At 42.7% G+C, this 15,851-nt stretch overlaps 1 protein-coding gene and 2 long non-coding RNA genes across 3 annotated transcripts in view; 1 reads left to right on the top strand and 2 right to left on the bottom strand.

Moving 5' to 3' along the window:
- The window catches only part of TRABD2B (TraB domain containing 2B), a 256,233-nt gene that overhangs the window by 65,767 nt on the left and 174,615 nt on the right, over positions 1–15,851 (top strand). The gene's annotated exons all lie outside the window — the stretch shown is intronic.
- Positions 5,671–6,166, bottom strand: LOC107054047. The gene is made up of 2 exons (XR_001467965.4): positions 5,982–6,166; positions 5,671–5,886 (listed from the first exon to the last, which is right to left on the bottom strand). It is a non-coding gene; the product is annotated as an uncharacterized LOC107054047 (long non-coding RNA).
- LOC112532899 lies at positions 9,642–13,883 on the bottom strand. The gene is made up of 3 exons (XR_005862057.1): positions 13,677–13,883; positions 12,022–12,388; positions 9,642–10,851 (listed from the first exon to the last, which is right to left on the bottom strand). It is a non-coding gene; the product is annotated as an uncharacterized LOC112532899 (long non-coding RNA).

Below are 15,851 nucleotides of genomic sequence, written 5' to 3'. Positions count from 1 at the left end.
TTCAATCTTTGAAAATGAAGCTTTGGGGAGAAATATATTGCTTTCAATAATGTTCTCTGAAAGCTTCTCGGGTTCAAGATGAATTTTGTGATTAGCCAGAATGAGAGACTTTTCCATCCTCTACAAAGCACACGACTCCAAGAGCTATTTAATACCTGCATTGAGCCACTTGAACCAAAATCTCTGATTCCTTATGTATCTTGGCTTTTCTGTCCATGACTGTGAATAAAAACTTCGTCCTGGACTTGAGGAATCTTCCCAACAAAACTGTTGTCAAAACCAATAAGGAGACGGATTGCCAGAGAGATGTGAACCTCTATTGCCTGTTACACGGACTATCTTACATGGGAGGCTTTCTGTCTGGCTGCTGCTTGAGGTGTCCTTCATAGGGGTGGGGAAGAAAGAACCTGCTGAGCAGATTGGAAAAGGTGATGATTAGCCATCATTGGCAAAAGGCAGTGTTTGAGAGGAGAGGGAAGACAGTTCAGAGAACAGCACTTAGACTGTACAATCAAACTCTGAAGATAAAGGATGTGGTGGTATGTGGGTTTCTGCTACTCTTAGAGCACAGAGCACAAGTTGGAGGTCTCTTGTCTGTAGGTGGCTGTGGGTTCTCCTGAGGTCCTGCTGTGAGGGTTCAAAATCTGGAGGTTTTCTCAGGGAGAGATTTTTTTCCGGGGAAAATAGTGTATCAACATGCTTGCCCTCTAAGAACAGGGAGCCTTTAACAAAGTAATTGCATTACTTTTTCTTTGATAGAAGAAAGACACTGTCTCTGATATAGACACCTTGGCTTCCCAGAATACTCAGCTTGGGTGAAAAATTGAATTCATTGTATTATTATTTCTCCTTTATTTGCCAGCCACCATTCATTTCAGACAATCGGTTTAGGGTGCTAAGCATAGCTATGTTGATGTAAAGTGTTGGGACAATATGAGATAGATGGATGCAAGCTTTTGCCTATTCTGTTGGTGTCTCTGAAGCTATGCATGGCAGCTCAGAGCAATACAGACCTACAGATCCACTGGAGATGACTGCGCTTCAGTGACACATTTTCAAGATGCAGCATGTAGCTATGGGCTGAAAATTCAAGGTCTGCTATTTTGATTTCTGCTATTTCAAGTGGGGTTCATCTCCTTCATTCAGGGGGGAAAAAACAAACCAACAAGTCCTGTGCATCTCTCTCAGATAGCAAATGTTCATGTGGAGAGTGGGCTAAAGCAGAGAGATCAGGGCCAGATTTACAGCACTGCTGTCATCAGAAAGCTGAGCACTGTCTTTCTTGTTCTTACTGCACAAGATCTGACTTAATTGGATCCAGACTGGACCTGTACATGGATTTGGAAACCCCAAAAGTCTGGCTGTTCACATCTTGAGTTCTTGCCATAGGTTTAAAGGCGGAAGAATTGGAGAGAAGGGACTCTTCAGCAAGGAGGGAATGACAAGATCAAGACTTAAAAAAGGAATGACAAATAGAAGCATTTATCCCTTCTTGGCCAACTGTTGGTTCTGTTGTAGTGCTATGCCATGTATACAACCCCTCCTGTGTTGCTGTGCCCCTGGCAGTGCTGCTCAGGGCAGTGCCTGGGGCAGCCCATGGTGTTCCCAGAGCCCCTTCTTCAGGAGGTGGAGCTCCTCTGGCATGTGGCTGCTGATGGCACTGACGCTGTGGTTGTTGTAGCTGTGCCTAAACAGAAGTTGTTTAGGGCACAACAAGTGCTTCATGTGGCCACATACAACATTTACTCAGTGTGGGAGATCGCACACATAAAAGTTTAGCGCAGGAGCGCAGCAACACAGACTCACACAACCCTCAGGCCTTTTCTGTTAACAATCAGACCCATAAAGCACATTAAAATAAACTGATTTTTACAGCTCTGCACTGCTGTTCAACCAAGCATTTCAAGAAGCAAACAAAAGCACCCACTCCTCTGGAAATATGAGACTTCATTCCTGTCCAGGAGCACAAATTGTACTCAGGAGGGAGTTATGAAACCCTGTTTAAGTGCAGATTTGTATTCATTTTTACATACCTTTGCTTCACCCTTCTGTAGGAGGTGTTTTTTGCTTTTGATAGCTCTATACTTTTGTTGACAAACCATTTCCAAACAGTTTCTCCTTAGGCTTATGAGAACATGTGGCAGAAACAAGTGAGGATTTTTTTTTTTTTCCCCTGTTTTCAAACGGGACGTTGAAGTGCAGAGGCCCTTCTTGCCAGCAGTTTTGTGGCTGCCTACAGGCTGAATTAAGCACAGGCTTTGGCCTTCAGAGCGTACATAGATGTGACTCTGGGATGGAGAAGCAGATACAGTCCAAGAGACATCCTCTGAGCTTCAAAACAAAAAAGCAGCAATACTTTTTGTCTTCAAAACTGGGTCTTATGGCATCTGAGAACAAAAGGGTCTTGATTTTATTCAGAGATCCAAACACAGAACAAATGAGCATTTCCAATGTATTGGAAGTGTAGAATTGTTTGTTCTCCTTCTACTTTGATTTCTTTGCAGTCCTTTCAAGTAACATCCCAAATCCTTTTGTGTCTGTTGAGATCAGTGAGCCACTTATTTTTCCCAAACTTTGCTTGGCTGTAGGAACTTTAAATATTGCGACACTTGACATAAAACAAAGATTTTCCTGATAAGTGTGTGTAATGGTTCAAAACGGTTCCAACGAGCAAATCTGGTTTCTCAAAGGTAAATGATACAAAAATCTGGCCTTTGATTAAATATTCCAATCATTGCATGCTAATGGTGCATGAAGCTGTGATTTATCAGCCAAGACAATGTGCTGGAAAATGAACATAATTCATTAAGCTTGAACCAAACTCCACTTGAGCTTTCCACTCGCAGTAATTCTTAGCAGAGAGGGATTGGTGTCATGAAGCAGAGATGTGTTTGTGGGAGATGTTCTCATTTTTCATTCTGCTCTGCTGTTGAGATGAGAGCTTTGTCACCCGAGCCGTGCTCAGTAGAAAGCAAATGCCCCAGCATCCCTTGGTAGCTCTGGCCTGAAGTGCTTGTAAGAGAACAAGGGGCAAAGGAAGTTATTTTACTTGCATATGTAATGTTTTGGGCGCTGTTGGCTGCCCTCCAGGTGCACTGTAGCTCAGGATGAGAGGGACAGAGCCTCTCACCATAGTGCAGTTTAGGGTCTTGGCTGGCCTCAGCACAATGCTGCTCTTCCAGCACTGAATGAAGATGACAGCAAGTTGTTTTAACTCATGCTGTATGCAAGCAGAGAGCTAAGAGTTACTGCACAGCTTGGCATAGCTCTCCTAGGACTGCTGCCTTTCCTCTGCCTGGAACCTGCAGGAGGATGCTCTGAAGCAGATCCCTTGCCTTGGCCTCCTGCCTCTGCCTTGTGAGAGCCTTGCTGTGCGCAGCGAGATAATGACTAGTCAGGCCACAACATGTTTATTTTTAGGCGTGCTGATGTGAGCTGGGGACATGGGTTGATCAGAAGTGTTTTCATGCTCTTTGCTACCTCCAGTGAGGGGTTTGACAGGGCTCGAAAGCAGGGTTGGAGCTGGTGTGCCTGCTGCTAACAGCACGTGCTGCTCTGTTTTGCTAACATCCTGGGGCTGGTTATCATTTAATAACAAGGGGTTAGGCCTGTTTATTAAAGAAATATGTCTGTTTTGTTATCGTGCCTTTACTATTAAAGCAGTTGGGGGAAGGAGAGGAGATGATGCGGAACTGATTGTTGGTGTAGCTACAGAGGAAGTTTGTGATACCACTGGGGTATTTGTACCATTAGATTCAACTCTTAATATAAATCAGGGTCAGGAAGCAGTGTAGTCTGTTCCCCATAGTCTCAAAACCACTGCGATCAAGTTCCTTCTCACCCACTTTGCACATCCAACCAAACACGAAGGACATAAACCAGAAGAATTTCCTGCCCTTCACATCACTTTATTTCTGCATTCACACATGCGGAAGAGAAAATAACAAAGCGATTTATTAACTTTAACCAACTCATCAAGCTTATGAAGCTTTCAAAGGAGATGGAGAATTATGCTTTTGGTATGAGAGGTGTATACAGGTGTGTGGAATTCACGCCTCAGTTGATGCTTGGCCACAGGGCTTGGGAGCAGTGACCATGCTGCGGCTGCGGCCTGCACTGCTCCAGGTGACAGCTGGGCTGTTGTCTCCCCCTAATAATACTAGAAGCCTGGACATGGTGGGAAGTGGGAACACAGATGACCAGTAGAAACCCATCTCTGTGCCCACTGAGTGCCACAATAGAGACTATTGTGGCTCCTGTGACTCCGGCCTGTTCTGTGTGGCCTACTGGGGGCTGAAGAAGCAAATGTGGGGTTAGGACACCGCATCTGCTGTGGCTTTTCTGCCTCAGAGACTCTGAGCTGGTGCAGAGGGGCCTCTTTGTCTGAGCTTGTTAGTTTGCATCAGGTGTGATGGATAGCTCTGCTTGTAGAAGTAGGTTGCACCTGTGATTAGCTGGCAACGTGCACGTAGCTGTTCTGGGAAGCTGGTGTGCCACTGCCACATCAGCGCAATCAGACAGAGGTGTGACTGGCTAATTTTCTTCTGCTTTGATCTAGCAGAAAGTTTTTTGGAAAAGGAGTGAAGGGAAAATCCCTCTCACCTGTGCTGTGTTGTGTAAGCAGAGCGCTGTGGGCTGTGCTGGCGATGTGCTTCAGGGTGGGGGCAAGGAGCTGAGAACATGGCTGAGTCCTGCTGTAAGAAGGGCCCAAAGGCCAGGAAATAAAGCAAGCATGGTGCTAATCAGAGAGATGAATGAGCTCTTTGTTGCTGCTTGATTCTGAAAAGTCAAAGTGTGTTGTAGGTATATTGGAGGCATGCTGACAAATCTTGGGGCTGTTGAGGTGCTTATGGAGAGTTGGTGATGGGCTGGACGGCCTGCTAAGCTCTGTGTTGCTTCTCCTGCTATGTTCCCTTTACTTTCAGCCCTCACTGAGAATCAAATTAGATGCCCGGATAAGAGCACTAAGACATATTAAGATAATCCTGCAGGTTTTAGGGACAAGACCTTTATAAGTGGACAGAGTGCTAAAGTGAGAGGAATGAGTGTAGGGAAAATAATGATTGAACACCCAGGAGACCTAGGAGTTTTTCCAAGTGCTGGAATTGCTCACATTCTCCATAGGACCTTTGGAAATACCTGCATCATCTTGGCCCACCTTGAGCAGCCTGAGTGCAGCCGCAAGGAAGTGCAAACACTTCTTGTCATCTACTCTTTATTTAAGTAATCAGATCTGAATGGGTATCATTTTCTCTCTGGGTTTGTATTGTATCTGCCAATAGATATGGTGCCATAGTGAGCTGCAAACAGAGGCCCAGTCTTCCAGTATGCTTAGGTGCCTCTCTCCTTTTCAGTTAGATCAAGTCCTGTACACTTTGGAGATCTGGGCTTAAAGCACTGTGAGCCACAGATAATCCCCATAGCACACTTCAGACTTGAGGAAAAGAATAAAACTTTTGCGTTTAAAATCTGTGTGCCTGCATTGCAAATCTCTCAGACACATTCTAATTTATTGGAGGACAGAAATTTTAACCTTCAGCTTCCTTCTCAATATTCATTCATTACTGTTTTCCATTGTAGTTTACATTCCCTGTTGCTAAAAGTAACAAAATGTTCATGCTAACAGAATGCCATCTCCCTGCTGGGCCCCAGATTAAACATTCCTGGAAAGGCAGGAGGCAATTGCTTTATTCTGTGTTGTGAATTAACATGTTTGCATAACTTAATGGTCAGTGCATCAGACAGGAATTCTAGAACAGATCAATCTTTAGCACTGCACTTGACTTCATGGGCCAAGCATCCTTCTCACTGTATGGCAACGCCGCACGGGCTGCTGAAAAGGCCTTCTGGTATGAGGCTATCCATCACTGGCTTTGTGTCTGGTTTCTGTGAGGAAACCACAGAGAATGAAAATAAGTCAGGTGCCCTACTGAAAAGCAGACTTAACGCTTCTCAAAGCAGTTGTGAGCAGTGGCACTTACCATTGAGGAAAAACAGCTCCAAATTATGAAGAAGAGTAGCGAGTCCTTCTACCTTCAGTGGACAGACCCTGAAAAGCCATCTTTACTTCCAGCTGCAGCTCTTGGTGCTGTGAAACCCCAGCTGTGGGGTCTGAGAAACTCCACTCCGATGTTGCTGTCTCAGCTCCTGTTATCTCAGCTGCAATGCATGAGCTGCTTCAGAGGAAACCGCCCGTGCGCACATTATTTCCTGTCCTGTGCTCTGAAGCATTTTCTCCTTTAACAAAACATGGACAGATTCTTCTTAAATGCACTTTTTTTTTCCCCTGCTCTATTTCCCTTGCCAAATTGAGGCTTGATCCACATTCAGTCAGATAAATGGAAAATACTCCTCTGGACTTCCAGAAGGGCAAAGGTCTGAAGGATGGTTTATATTTGAAAGGAGAGGAGGAGAGATTACAGCACTTACCCTTTGACTGACACAGAAATTACACTGCATAGCATCACCAGTATTTCTAAAATCTTAGGTGATGCTACCAAGCTTGTAAGGTGCTCATTGAAATCATTACTACATACCTCACTATTACTCTTTATTTGTGTTAACAAATTGCTGAGGCGGTCGGGCTGAAATCCAAATATCCTAGCAAAAACCTGAAAAATAAACCCTGCCTAAGTAGTGCGTGGTCTCCAAATTAGCTTTGCCCACATTCATTACCCACAAGAACCATTTTATCCTATCCTGTGTTTTACTAAAGTCTCCATGAGGGTAGAACGACGTCATGGATAACGTGCAGGGAAAATCTGAGTACTCATAATGAAGATGCGACCACTTTTAGGACTGTTACAATTGATGGAGCCCACCTTTCACATGACTACTTAGATCCACCCAAAAATTCATGACACAGTTTCTGATAACATATTGTGGCAATCGAGGAATAGAGAGGGATGATTCCCTGAAGAACAGATGGGACAAAGTTATTAAACGGCCTCTTTCCTCCATTGCAAGCAGAGTTTCTACAGAAACAAAGGATTTAAAAAAATCCTAGAATTCATTAAACACACTTTTTTGTCCCAGAAATATTTACATGGCTGTCTTAGGGCAGATAATACCTGCTCTTAAAAAACACAACAACGTGCAGGATATTAAGATTTGAAACATTTTTACTAGTTCTGCTTCTTACAAAAGGTGCAGATTTTTTGCATACTTATCTTATACCCCCTGCTTTATTTCTCAGGTCATGCTATTCTATCTATGCCATTCAATTTCATTTTACTATCATTTCAGTTTTTATTTCCAGCTGGACCTGCCTCACTTTTATCTCTGTGTTCAGTCACCCCTCGCAGCCAATCATATTAAAATACCAGAGGTTTATCACTCTGCTAGTATTTTCTTACCACTTTTTGCTCAACATCTTGTGCTTTTCTTGTTCTAGGAACAATGGTAGGCTTTCCAAACATTCTTCTTTTATTGTTCAAATCCACTTACAATCTTTGCAATCTACGTATAGATTTTTTTTATGTGTACATCAAATCAGAATTAAAGGATATACTGAAATTTACAGGTAGGCAGTGGTCCTGTAAAACTTGTCCATAATCAAACATTGGAGCTGACAGTCTAAGATAACAAAATCCTCAAATATCCAGGATGTGTCTTTGAAAACCAGATACCTCATTTTCTGAAATTTACTGCACAGGTCTGATTTTTTTTTTCATATATAATCGTATATTTTCACTTTGTGAATTTAGGAAATGCAAAACTAATACATGTTACCAATGCATAAGTGTTCTCCAAGTTCTCCTTTTCAGTAAGTTCCCTCTTTTGCGACAAGAAATTGTTTTGTTTGAGTAGATGACCACTAACTCCTCTCTGCCATATTGTAAATTATGTGTGGTTTTGGATGTCTGCTTTCTAAATGAGTGTATTTGATATAATAAATGCCCAGTCACAACTGTTGTGTTAAGCTGGTCAGATTAGTCATTACAGAAAATATTGTTTCATAACAGCAGTAATTCTCCTCATAACTGTTCAATGGACAATTTATGGGAAGGCAGGGAATGCCATAGGTTAATTAGATGAGGACAGCCACCCATGTGTTGAGCCTGAGTGATAGGCAGCAGGGTGTTACTTACAGGGATAAGAGGAGAATGGAGAGAGCCTGAGAGAAAGACAGCAAGCCTTAATTATAGTGAGTCTGAAGCTGATGACTGAACATCCCTAAGAAAATATGGGAGAGTTGGGGAGAACTAGTAGTGTAGGGAGGAGTTTGCTGTTACCTAGAGGACCCGTGTTTTCCCCCCTGGGGTAGTGATGGTGGAAATGGGGGATGCAGTCCTACTGACTGAGAGAGTGGAAGCTGTTGTTGGGGAATTTGTTGAGACTGGTGGTAATAAGGTCAACTTTGCCCAAAGAGACAGAAAATTAAAGCTAGTTGCGCCCTCAGCAGCAGTCTGCTTGGAGCTGATTTGTGGTGCATGCATAATGCACACATTATTAACTGCATAATGCACAGGTGTATGAAGTTAAGTGGGAGACTTTCCATCCCTGTTGACTTTCATCGTATATATAATAGAGGATGAAATACATATACATTTATATGTAAGAGTGAATAATAATTTAGGTTTTAGATGTACAGCTTGCAGTGCATGCAATGAAAATACAGGTTTTTGTCCTAGGAAACTGCGCTTCGTTTGGTAGTGGGGTTCTTCAGCTGGGGGATGCACATCCAAAGCAGCACAGACAGCAAAATATTCATAGTATCTGGTGGCTGGCCAGCAATGCAGGGGAAGGTTCAAGTCATTCAACAATATCTGTCATGAAGCTGCTGTTTATTCAACTTTATTATTCTAAAGTTCCATGTGTTTTTGCTATTCTGTGAATATGCTGGTCTGGCAAAGTTCTTACAGATCCCTAAAAAGGTGACTGTTCTTAGAATTATGTGTTGTTTCTGGTTTCTTTTTTTAATTTTATTTTATTTTTCAATGGCTGGAAATCAATTGATCTTTTTGTAACTGGCAAGCAGGGGTAAAGCATACTTAGAAAAAGCTATATCCCATGGAATTCTTGGCTTGCTTTCTTAAACTGTGGCAGGACATCCTGATGCTATGAAATTACATGGAAAAAAAGTCTTGGAAGAAAAGGTTGGGATTAGTAGCTTTGTTACTGAATGGATTTGATGAGTTCTTGCTTTGATAGGAACATTATGATGTTGAAAAGTAACACAATCTTTGAAGAGCTCTGGCAGATTTTGAAATGAAAACTGAATGCAAAACTCTGGAACATTTTAAAGAATAGGCGCTTTGTGTTTATTAAGCCCCCTCCTCGACTTATAGGTACTGAGCTTGTCTCTACAACAGAAACATCTGGCTTCTTTGCTGTCTTTGTTAAATTATTCCAGTGATTCAGGAGGAAAAAAATAGCATTGAGAGAAAGGGGAAGCAAAGCAGAGAAGGACAGCGAATAATGCAGTCATTTCCCTCTGGTTGCACCCCAAATGCTGTATAGAGTGAGGCTGACCAAGAGGCAGGGAGAGAGGAGGAGGGAGGGAGCAAACATCTGGACCGGCAGTTTTTCAGATTACCAGAAATTTGTGACATGTTACTTGGAAAAGATGTAATTAAGATTTATTTATTTTTTGAATGCTCTGCTCTTTTGTATTGTTTTAGTACACATGGCATTCATATAAATCAATTACAATAATAATAGCGTATGAATACAGCGTCTCATCCACAGCCCACTGCAGTCTATGTGAGGCTTTCCATTGACTTCACTCGGCACTGAGTCAGGCCCAGAGCCTTTGATCAGCCAGCAAGAGCCTTTAAATCCCCCTCATCCATCTGTGTGGGAGAGGTGGCAGTTTGCTTTGCACGTCTTGCTGCTGGATGTACCTTTTTGGTCACCTTGCCTGGTTCCTGAGCGTTAGGGGGTTGTGGCAGGTTTATGAGGTTGGGCTTGGTGGGTTGGTTTGGCTGCTGGAAAGCTGAGAGGTCTGTTGAGAAGGTTGTGATAGATGAGTCAATGCGACACAACGGGAGATACTCAGATATTTACGAGTCTTTTGTTAGGAAAACACTGTGTTCTGAACCATAAATCCAGTCCCAGCTCCCATTTTAGGCATGGCCTAAGGCCTGTGTGAGTGCTGCTGCCTGCATCTTTGCAGGAGCCCAGCAATGCATATATGCAGTTAAAAAGAATCCAGTAACCAACAGTAAGCTGAGCTAAAGCATCCACATTGCCACCAGGAAGATTTGGCCACCATAAGCAGTTCTGAACCAACACGCCCAGCTTCCCAGTTGTGCTGAGTGCCTGCATGCAGCCTGCTATGGCAGCTCAGCTGACAGCTCATAATTACTTCAGTTATGAAAGCACATTTGTTTCTGAATGTGGGGCCATGTGTAAGATAAACATGGGGACTGGGAAAGCAGTGCAACAAAAGTGACATTATATACTTGGTTGTAGCCAATTGGAAAAGCAATCAACTCATCTTCAGCTCTGCTGTGACTTCTATAACTCATTTAGCTACTGTCACTTCCCCAATAAATATCTTCTGAATGTAGAATTGGGGAAAAAAAATCCATTGTTTAAAGCAAACAGTTCCACACCACATTAAACACAGTGGCTCTCTCTTTATTATCTGTTGATGAAAAGAAAAAGATGTCTCTGTAAGAAAAATACTATTACATTAAAATAAGAAATGATGGAGTAAATCACATTTCCTTTGTAACAGTATAGCAGAGAAGAGTCCTCACTTCTCAGTGCCTTTCCATCATTAGTGAAATCCAAACTGCTTGGAATTACTTTAAGCGTATGCATTCATAAGAAAAGAGAGCAAGAATAGTTCATGTAGTTCCGAGGAATTGTTTTCCAAATAAATTCCATTTCGCAGAGCAGTGGCTATTTGGTAAAAGAGAAAAGACAAAAAAAGAGAAAGGCCTTGGTCAGGATATGGGACTTTGGATTCATTTTGTAAAGGGTAAAGTTATTTTGTGTTCCATATCTTGAGCTTGGAACAAACCCAGCCATGTTTAATGGAAAAGATATTACACTAGTGATTTTTACACTATTGATATGCCAGCAAAGCCCTAATCCAATGTCTGTTAATGATGGTTCATGAGATTCGGTCGACTCCAGTGGTCTTTGGAGTAGGTCCAAAGACAGTTCTGTGCACTCAGTAATAATCCTACTGCAGGATACGATGCGATTCCCAGAATCCAAAAGGAATTTCCTCATTTATTTCCTTAATCTTTGAGTCAGACCGATGTGGTGATACTCACCTCATCCCATGCTGACAATCTCAGGGTCTGGTATCTCATCATTGAGGCTTACTTTATTACGAAAGGACAGCATAACCATATTCAGAGGGCATCCCTGCAGGCTGCCAGCTCTGTCTGGCTCCAGTTGAATGCTCCCATCTTGACTCACTGGGATGGAAAGAGCCTGACTGGTGGGAGGGGCAGCTAGCTACCAGGTAATTTAAGCCAGATAACATCAGTCCCACCTCTGCTGGTCATTGTGCAAATAACTTAGGGTCATCTTAGTGCATATGACTCAGCTGAATTACTTAGTGCTTGAAGGTCATTGGGAAAACCATAAAGAATCAAAATTAGTGCTTTAATTTGAATAATCACGACTATAATAGAAAAAAATGGATGCATTACTTTCTCTTTTTATCTAAAAAAGTAAAAGTCCCAAAAATGTAAGAAGGAGGATGGGACACGGGCAGATCTTCAACTTATACAAACGGTGTAAAAATACTGCCATCCTGAGAATTACTTTGATTAGCAGCAGCATCAGTTTCTGAAATGAGATCAGGAATCACTGTATGCATTACAATATGAGTACATGGTAAGAGATATCTTCTGAATAGCATGGAGACTACTAAACAGACAGCTAGAATCAGGAGAAGGCAAAATTAAGTGACTTGCAAAGGCTTGCTTTGTGATTTAGTGAGAGAGTCCAGGCCAGGATGCAGCACTACTTTCTCCTTTTTTTTTATTCTCCATTCTCCCTTTTTTTGGACAAAGTTGAAAAATAGAACATTTCGATCCTAAATGACATTATTACCTGAAACTGTTAAGCAACTTTAAACAGGAATGTTGACTCATGTTTGCAGTAAACACTTGTGTTATTCTTTAGGATTAATGCATTCTGCTACTCTTCCCTTGCAGTCATTTGTGTTGGTTTCACAAAGGTGTGATTTCATGCAGCCCAGCTCTAGGCCAGTGAGCTCACTTTATCTCCCCAGCTAATCAAGTTCAGGCATGCTCACTCTTTGCGTGGAGGTTTGCCAGGGAGAATCCAGAGTGCCAGAGGAACTGCTGGTGAGCTTTGTGAGGTGGGTTTTCTTGCTCTGAGTCAGTGCTGAAGCAGTGAGTCAGCCCATTGTTGGGGGTGGCACGTTCCATTTGTGACTGTGAATGATCCACTGGCTCTGCGTAATATTAAAAGGATGCAGTGAATTAAAACCAAAACCAAACAAAAATAAACCAAAATGTTTTAGACTTTGCCTTAAATAAATACTGATTTCACTGATACCTATCTTAGAAGGGAAGCCACGATGAAACAGTGAACTATAAAATCACAAAATCACAGGATAGTTTGGCTTGGAAGGGATCTGAAAGATATCCATTTCCAACCCCTTACCATGGGCAAAGACAGCTCCCACCAGCTCAGGCTGCTCAGGGCCCCATCTGACTTGGCCTTGAACAACTTCAGGGATGGGTCATCCACGGCTTCTCTCAGTAGCCTGTGCCAGTGCTCCGCTATGCTCGTAATGAAGAATTTCTTCCTTCTATCTAATCTAATTCTACCCTCCTTCAGCTTAAAGCCGTAAAAAGTCCCTGTCCAGCATCCCTGTAGGTTCCTTTTAGGTACTGGAAGGCCATAGTGAGGTCTCCCAGAGACTTCTTTTCTCAAGGCTGAACAACCCCAATTGTCTCAGCCCCTCTTCATAGTAAAGGGGCTCCAGCCCTCTGGTCATCCTCCTGGCCCTCCTCTGGACCCATCCCAGTAGGTCCAAGTTACTCTTAGGCTGGGTCCCTAGATCTGAATGCAACATAGCAGGAACCTCACAAGAGCGATTAGAATGGAAAAAATAACCCTCCAGTGCCATAGGAAGGTACCTGTGACATGATATTTAAAGGGGAAAAAGAGGAATCTGTGGCTGTACCAAGCTCCACAAGAGTACTGTCACACTGTGGTGCTGCTCAGAGCCTCTGCATTAGCAGCTGAGATATTCAAGAGGCTTGAGCATGTGCTCTTGGTGAGAGGCAGGGGAGGCAGGCTATTTTAGACTGTGAAGAGGGGTGCAGAAGGGATCGAGTAGCCTCCTACAGCTATTTGAAGGACATTTACAAAGATGTGAACGACAAACTTTAAGGAATGCCAGATGAAAAAGCAGTGAGCAGTAACAAATTACAGCTTGGGAGGTTGAAGTTACACATAAGGAAAAATTTTTCATTAGGAGGGTGGAGCAGCACTGGAAGCATTCCTGGTTACCCAAGCCGTCATGGTATCTCTCTCCTTGGAGGCTTTGAAGGCTTGGCTAGACAAAGCTTTGGCTGACCTGACCTACTGTCAGCATTTGTCTTGCTAGGAGTGGGAGGTTGGACTGGAGAGTTGTAGAGATTGCTTCCAACCAGCATTTCTCTGATCTTATGATATCCAGTGTGGAATTTCCTTTAAATTATGTCATTAAAGGTCGACTCTGTGGAACTTACCAGTCTCCATTACAAATCCCTTGTCCTGATTTCCCTTCTGCTGGTGTCTTTGTTCATCTGCACTGTCAAATCCCATCATACCACCTTGCATCGTATGTCAGGCAGTGTCACCTATGCAGAGAGTATTCTCTGGGCTCACTGAAAAAATATTTGCAAGCCACAAAGCATGGTTGTACTTTCTGTGGTGCACGTACCACCTTCTGCAAATCAGTTAGTCAGTCCAATAGCCTGAAAAAGCTTTGTTACCCTAGATTGCATTGTTTATGCCAGCTTTATTTCTAGAGGAGTTGTGAAGTACTTCCTGGATATTTGTTTGAATCCCTGGTTACCAGCTTCATCCAATGAAAAGACAACTGCAGCTTTAGCCAGCTCTTGACTACATTGTGGATCACTTAATACCACTCCGTTATCAAGAATAATCCACACCTATTCAGTGAAATTATGAGACAAGTAGGAAGATTGGAAACCGTACAGTTCTGCATGCCATCTCTCATTGCTATTGCTATAGAGACACAGCCATAGCAGGCCCCCATCTGAAGCCTAGCCAGACATATTTTAGATAATAAGAAGGTATTTTGAAGTGTTCAGGCATATAAGTGAAAAGCAAGTGGCAATCTACCCCTTTTATTTTTTGTCAGTGGCTATTTGCTTTCTGGGCTGAAATAATTTACTGTTCATTTTCTGTCCAATATGAAAGATAAACGAGGGTGAATTCTTCAATGAGCAAAACATACATTTGGAAACATCATTTTAGTATCAAAATGAGATTTCCATAAGACCTTGCTGAATGAAGCTGTAGCATTATGTCTTGATCCCTCACTAGGAAAGGAAAAGCAGCCAGAAATTTCAGGACTAAATCATCTTATAGTTCATCTTCCTCTTTCTTTGTTATTTTTTTGTTTATAGAAAAAGTGAACTTATTGAGCATGGAAAAATACCAGATTGACAGCTTTGGAAAATAAAAGCCTGTCTTAATCCAGAGTGCAGATGTGTCACAGTCAGTAATAATGCAAAATACCTCCCTGAGATCTACAGAAGTCACTGCGAGTTGTTTGGCAGAGGATGGGTGCTCTGTCCCAGTACTTACCCAAGCATGTTGGGATGGCACAAGTGGCAGGCAGTGCTGAAGAGCTTAGCAGTCAGTTGTGCCTTGAGTTTCTCTGTGCCTCTCTCATTCCCGAGCCACTCTACCACGAGGAGTGTGGAGCAAAAGACATCAAGTTAGAGGAGGTTTATGCTTGCTAAGAGGTCACTTAAATCACCAGTGAGGCTGTCAACAATTCACTGCAACAGAAGTAGTGGGAATGCAGAGTGAAATTGTCTTAAGAACACTGGCATCAGTCGTGGTTTCTTTGTAGAGACAGTCCTACCCTAAGCAGGAAGATGCTGACTTCTATCCCAAGTGACAGGCAGAGACATGGTGCCAGGCTCTACTTGTTCATTTCATTGCTTCTTGTCTGGTCATGGCAAGTGTTTTCACTTGTGCCTCACTGTTACTATCTGTAAACAAGGGTGTTGTTATCCCAGCCTAGAGGAAAAGTGAAATGGCCCTAATCCCTGAAACATCCTTCTCTCATAAAGCAAACTTTAAGGCATACTGGCTGATGTCTGCCATCACAATACCATAGTCTGTCAAAAAGGATGACGGATCGTTCCACCACTAGTTTTCGTCTTATAGCATGAGTATATGAGACTTGGCATGCACCTACAAAGCTCCTAAGTCTGTGCTGACTCAAAGAGTAAGAATGAATGCCTTCTGCAAATGTCACTAGCCCTTGGTATTACCTGTATGCTGGAGTATGCTGTGGCTTTGGGTCCAGCATGAACCAGGGGAAGTCTTTGCAATCCTATGGGCATGGATGTGGTGTGTGGACAGCAGTGCTGATGCCCTCACCTCCAGTAGTCAGGGTATTAATGCTTTTAAGAGAGAATTCAGCCCATGCCCTGTCTTTTTCCTCTTCACCTACCATTCCTGTAGGCCAGGGAAAGCTGTAGGGGAGTTGTCAGTTGGGTTTTGGTGTAGTCAGTCTTCTTTTTTTTTTTCCTTTTTTTCTTTTTGCATGCTTCAGGGACACTGCTGTGTGCAGGAAAGGTTGTTTTTATTTTGCATTTTTTCTCTGAAGTATATGACTTTTTTGTCAGGGTGAAAATCTGTCAAATGGCCATTTCAGACTG

This window comes from Gallus gallus, chromosome 8, assembly GCF_016699485.2.
Source record: "Gallus gallus isolate bGalGal1 chromosome 8, bGalGal1.mat.broiler.GRCg7b, whole genome shotgun sequence".
NCBI classification, from domain to species: Eukaryota; Metazoa; Chordata; class Aves; order Galliformes; family Phasianidae; genus Gallus; species Gallus gallus.
The sequence above is the reverse complement of the archived record's forward strand: the minus strand, read 5'-3'. Positions and strand labels throughout refer to the sequence as shown.